The 6,692-nt window shown below is 37.0% G+C and overlaps 1 pseudogene; it reads left to right on the top strand.

Annotated features, from left to right (window-relative positions):
* The first annotated feature begins 5,394 nt into the window (after window positions 1–5,394).
* On the top strand, window positions 5,395–6,309 carry LOC149188298 (NAD kinase 2, chloroplastic pseudogene; annotated as a pseudogene).
* The last annotated feature ends 383 nt before the right edge of the window (window positions 6,310–6,692 follow it).

Raw genomic sequence — 6,692 nt, 5'->3', positions numbered from 1 at the left:
CCCTCAATAGCTCACAGTTCTAGTGACAACCCAAAAGGGTCCATACATATAACATATTTATGTTTTTAAATAAATTACACGGAGCCCACCACTTCTCTTTCATATTGCATGAACGCAAAACAACATATATATATAACCCATCTTACAATATTTAAATAAATTAATAAATGCGTTATTGTTGACCCCACATAACCTCAAGGGTCCCTTCGGTTTATCCGACCATTGGTAGTTTAAAATATCAAACAGTGGTTATGTTGGTTGATCTTAGATCTGATAGCTCATATCAACCCTATACAATTTCTAAAATCGTCCTTGGACATCAAATTGTTGGTCCATTAACAAGCTCCTCACAATCTAATATTCCAGGTTCCAAACTCCCTTAGCATGGTTCCAACTCGACATTGACAGAAGGGTCCTAACATCCAACGATGGATACATGTTGAAAATGGATGGTGAAGACACAATGCGAAACCCTGCTCCCTCACTAATGTCATAGGGGTTCGTAATCAATGTTCCAACTCAGGGTTCTTCACATTATATCTGACAACGTTTATGCAATTTGACATTGGTCATCCAATGGCGCATATCAAATATGACCGCCCCCCCTCTCCCATTAACAGCATAGTGGGAGGTCCATACTGTATTCAGACAATGAAAAATTGCCATACATTGAACAAAGTCGGCGTGAGAGGGAGAGGTACAAGAGGGAGATGGAGGACTACAAAAAGAGGCTTAGAGTCGAGGCTCATGGTGAAGTCAATATTGGTTCGGATACTGTTGATGTTGTTGGGCAGGAAAATGAAGGACCTGACGTTAACACATTCTATCAGGATGGAAGTCATGATTATCATGTATCATTGGACACAGATGCAGATATGAATTCTTTCCATATGCATCAGCAACAAGAAGCTGATGTTCCAGTTGCAGAGCCTCAAATATATTCTTACACTTGAAATTCTAATTCCCTGGTGAATTTTTACGCTCACATTCTTAGGACATTTGTCGAAGACTTAGCAGGAAACCTGTATTTCCTTAATTTTCATCAAACTTTGTCCAATCAAGCCTAAAACCCATCAATTTTTAACCAACAATTCCAGGTCGGGGGCTGTTATACATCTGTATTGGCCTTAGCAATACCAAGAAATGAAATCACAACAAGGTTCCACTGAATTACAGGAGGAATAGACTAATTGGGATCTCTAGTTAGCTGATTCTGTGAGATTATATGCTACAGGTGTGCAGTATCCAAACCAAAATGAACCTTCAGAGGCCAAGATTTTCTGTGGAGTATACCTGCTTCCAGGGTTTATCAATCATCCCTGCATTCCATCTGCATCGAGATTCTGCATTGGGAAATACAATAGCTTGTTTATGTTATTATTTCCACAAACCCCAAAAATCAGATTTATCCCCTCAAGCCCCCTAAGAAGAAGAAACAAAAAACTTGAACTACCTGCTACCAACTCAAACTATTAGTTGCTTCTAGTCTCCTTTATTATTAAATGTGTTTGTATTTTAACCTTCAACACAAACCCGAGACAGTAGTATGCCTAGCAAGGGGGAAATAAAAAGTAAATTGATCGCTTGCTTTATGTTTATGTGTTGGAAAGAAGGGGCTAGTAGTAATATAGCCCACCACTGCTACACTTAGATTTCATTATATTTCCATATGCAGCAAAGCAAAAAATTCTATAAGCAATGGACCACCCTTACAACAGAATTGGTTCCTTGCCCGGATGAAAGGTTTATAAAAAAGGTTGTGACTGGACTTCGACTTCCTAGCTAGATAAATAGAAGAGCCTCTGGTATAGACCCCTACAGGGGAGAGACATTTTAATCAAGAGAAGTATTCTGGCTGAGTGCTGCTGTCGCGCAAATCCACACTCTTTAAGCCCAGCTACCTCCTTGATGGCTATGAGAAGATTCCTTTAAAATACCTCACCCAATCAATAAGAACAATGCCTTAAATTGGATCTATGGGTGAAACAGAGGAGTTAACTATTTGTTGTCCTACTGGCTGACTTTTAGTCATCAATCCTTTTGACCTATTTTGGTGTTTCGTGGACACTGACAGAAGTTTCAATTTCAATCTCTAAACTTGGCATAAATTATAACTGTGTTCTTGGAAATTTCGGAAGGGTTTTGCATTTCGGGCCTGGGAGTCCTCAAACCTCAATGGGTGTCAATCCATTATGTGGTTTCTAGATTACGAGGCATAGGCCTGTGACACTTAAAAAAATATACTAATTCTCTATTGTGTCCTTGTTGCCTACTTGTTTTGTATAGGAAACAGCTATATGAGTGTGCTACACCATATCATTCAGAAAGCCAAACCCACAAAAATATTCAGGAGGCTTTCCTCGTTACCATGCTTCTTCCTTGACATAGGTTTAGGTTTTTGTTTCTGTATACAGGAAGAAGGAACATGACCAGATTTATCTCTTTTGGATTTGATGCTACAATCTAAATCTTCCAGTCGATATCTAGAATTTTAATTTCTTTCCATTGGTAAGGACAGATTTTTCACTTGGAAGAATAGATCTAACATCGCTTCAACATCTTATAGTTTAAAGCAAGATGGATAATCAGTGAGGATGAGGATGGAAAGTTGGATCACTGGGAGGCTGTAGCTGATGCCCTAAATCTTTTTGAGGACTGTTTGAAATTGTCAGGAGAAAAAGTGAGGGAGGAAATACCCACTGTTGCTCAGTTTCAAATCAAAATTTGTTATTCAATTAAAGCAGAAAACAAAGAAATTCTAGACCACAATACAAAATCAAGCCCGTAGTGATTCCAAATCCTGTCTCATTACAATATTTTCTTAAGGAAATCACGAAAATGAACATTGAATATTTATGGAGTGGAAAATCCAGAATTTATCAATTTTAATTTTCTCTTTTGGGGCAATCTTCAAATTTGATAGCATATCACTTTTTCCACAAAAGGTGAAAATTAGAAAGTGACCATCCTAGTCAGTTGTTGGACAATTTAGACAGATTTGTGGCAGCACCAAGGACTCCTAAGATTTACTACATGCTAGTAGAGCTGTAAAATAAACATACTTGTAAAATGGCCTTGTATCCTAGTCTAGACCTTCATATAGCAAATGGGTCCCTCCAAAAATCATGACCACCATCTTCTAGATTACGGCAATTGCTCTAATCTGGTTTATTAATGCTATTTTATGTAACTTTCTTTCAGCTGGGAGCACCATGTGCATAATGAACCAGGCATGATGCCTCATTTTAAAGGGAACTCTTGCATCCAAAATAGCTTGCATTCTTTAGTGTCATTTATGTTTGTCATCATTTAGTTTCATCATTGACGTCATCCCAACAATTCCCAAACATAGAATCTCCAACCCTACTGCAGATTGGAACAACACAAAAGTTTTGAAAACTCAGCAATCCCCTTACTACTATATGCTATCACAAGACTTGACTCTGACTGAAGAAATTAATGAGTCTTTATGCCACCTAATGGTGTGAAGAAAACCATCCTTCAAAATCTTCTATTCTGCAACAAAAACTAAACCACAGAAAATTTAAATAAAAAAGAACCATCACCAACCTGAAAAAGAAGTGGTTGGTTCAAGTCCATAGAGAACGCTTTGAAAACCATTGGTAACTCCAATGTTATCACATTGCATAAAAATTTCACCAAAGATATATGAGCTTAGAGAAAATTAGTAGCAATAAAATATAGAATGTCATGTATGATAATCATAACCTGAAGAAAATAGTTACTCGCACCAAAATTAGCCAGAAATTATTTTTTCCACAATTGCTTATATAATGTGTGGTGTGGTAGTTTCTCACCCGTATTGCATAGAAGTAACTAGAAATATGAGACATGTTATGCAAATTTATGAATTTATAACAATTTGTTTTAAAAAAGATATAAAGTTGTGCATGCATTTCTCTCAGTGAAGAAAGGCCTTCAAACAAACACAAAGAGGCAGTGGATAATTTCTAAAGAAAAAAAAAAGATAATGAACAAATCCATTCACAACAAAAGATGAAGATATAAACTAATAACAACCTATTCTATATAATGAAAATAATGGGGTTATAGAGGAAAAGAATGCAAAGATTAAGTATAGTTCTTTTTTGCGGTTAGGAATTACTTTTTGGAAACCACTTTGCTCTTCTACTAATAGCTAGACAACCCTACTCAGATGAGCTCTTTTCCAAGGCAGATCTCAAAACTCCTAGTGATTAGGATTTCAAGGAGGAGGTAGCATATTTCCAACTCCTTTTTGTGGAATCTACAAAGCAAGGAAGGAAGGTGCACTCAAATCATGAGCACTTCGTGAGGAAGTTAGAAGAGTTCCTGGAAATAATGATCAAAACCCCCACTCTCCAAAGAAAAGCCCTTTTGGCTATAGAGAAAAGCTTAGTTGGAAAGTTAATGGGGCAATGGCCAAGTTACAAGGACCCTGATATCTAGATGATCGAGTATTGAATCCCTTTTATGAAGGGCTTGGTAATTGTGTTTCTTTACAAAAGACGATATGGATTTCTTATTTCAGATTAAGAAGAGCACATGGCCTGATCTTCAAAAGTAGTCCCTACTTCCTAAGCTCTCAAGGGCTACATTTGAATCATTGGATGTTGAAATTAATCATAGAAGAATCTCCCTATGACTAAGTTGGACAAAACACATAAACATCTAAAAGTTTCCGAAATGGGGATGCCTGGAAACATGAACCCCCAAAATGGGTATATATGGGCACAATATATTAAAAAAAACAAACACATAGATGTGTAGTTTTTACTAAATAACACATTGTCTTGCAAGAAAGTAAGAGTGATACACATGAATGACATTTTAGGAGACCTGTGTCTATGTTGACCCTCATAGATGATTAAATGATGCAAAATCCCGTAGCTTTGTAACCTTTATAGCTGCCCCAAATTTGTAGATCTTGCTGGAAGTAAGAGGATGGATAAACCTGAAGTTACTGGAGATTGTTTGAAGGAGGCGCAATACATAAACAAGTCCCTTTCATCTCGAGGGGATTTTATTGCAGCATCGGAACATACAAATCCACAAGCCATTTCAAAATAGAAAATTGATTCAATTGCTTCAGGTTCCATTAGGGGGAAAGGAAAAGCCTTTGATGTTTGGGCACATAAGTCCTGAACCAGATTCATATGAGGAGTCAATAAGCACCCTTAAAATTGTCGAATGGGTGTCCCTTTTTGAACTAGGTACTTCTCGCTTGAATAAAAAGAGTGGAGAACTTCGTGAACTTAAAAGACAGATGGACAGTTTGAAGAAGACATTGGCAAGGAAAGGAAGTTGTCAATATAATAAGCTTACCACAGACAAAAATGCAAGAAAAGTGCCTGGGAGTTTTGTCAATATTACGAACCAGAGAACTTAAAAAAAATGAATTTTTTAGTGAAGCTTGAGGTGCAGAACATGTTTTCCATCCTTCCTGGGCTCAACTTCACTCAAACCATCCATATTCATTATGCATGTTATCTCCATGAAAGAGAAGATTTAGTTGCATGCCTGGATGGGGATGATCTGATACTTCATGAAACAGTTTCCACTGTGGTTTCCTCCAATCTTGGTTCTCTGGGATTTTTCACTGCACATCATTTTATAGGTTTTCGAAGAGATTTGGAGTCCATTATTCATGGAAATATTACAACAGATGGAGTTTACGTAACACTCAAAATGCGACTAGGTAATGGGATATTCCACAATGGGAAAGCTATACCAGGAAACGTGTTTGATGTCCTTAATAAAGTTGGGGATGATCGTGTTTCCAATCATTACCTTTGTAAGAATGAATGTTATGAGCACAACGACCTTATAACTAAAGTGCAAGTTGATGGAATCATAGTAGCCACCCCTACTAGAATCACAACCTATTCTACATTAGCTGGAAGCTCCATAGTGCGTCCTAATGTCCCACGCATTCTTTTTACTGCAATATGTTTCCACTCACTATCATTTCATCCTATGATAATTCCAAATTCAACTCAGCTTGAATCGAATATTTCTGGTGCTGCTCAAAGTAATTCATGGGTATTGTTTGAAGGTAAGAGATGGAAACAACTCTCAAGAGGCGACCTTATCCCTGTTTACATGAGCAAGCAACCTCTTCCAACTATAAATGAATGCGATCAAAGTAGTAAATGTTTTCAGGAAAGTCAGATTTGTGCTGCATATGATGATGATGATGATGTGCCCAGTCTTTCTAAACTGCACAGCGTTCCAGCACAAGCTGGGAGGCTATCTGCATGCGTATCAACTAATAGGACTAAAGAAAGCGATCAAACCTATATCAACTAAGCAAATTGCAAATACTTACAGCCAGGATGAACAAATTCTGTGTAAAAGTATTTTTCATTAACAGAAAAAGAGAGTATATTAAAAACACATGGCAAAAACTGTTTAAAAAAAGTGCACAGGTAATCAAAATTACAATCAGAAGTGGAAAAAACCTGTATTTTGCATGAACTCTCACTTCCAAAAGGGAAAAATCTGAACCAAAAACTTGTGCTGCTTTTGAAGATTTGTTCTTCTGAAAATCAGACAGAATCCTGTATGTAAATATCGTGCTTTTAAATTTGTAAATCTCAGTGCTTTTAAGGAATCGAAATTTGTAAATCTCAGTGCTTTTAAGGAATCGTTGGGTGCATTAATGAAAATAAATTTAACAGCTGAGAACTGCA

The sequence above is a fragment of the Pinus tabuliformis genome, chromosome 3_1 (genome assembly GCF_031772625.1).
Source record: "Pinus tabuliformis cultivar Carrire ecotype Pingquan chromosome 3_1, CPIR1, whole genome shotgun sequence".
In the NCBI taxonomy this organism is placed as follows: Eukaryota; Viridiplantae; Streptophyta; class Pinopsida; order Pinales; family Pinaceae; genus Pinus; species Pinus tabuliformis.
Note: the sequence above shows the minus strand (reverse complement) of the source record. Positions and strands in the feature narration are given on the sequence as shown.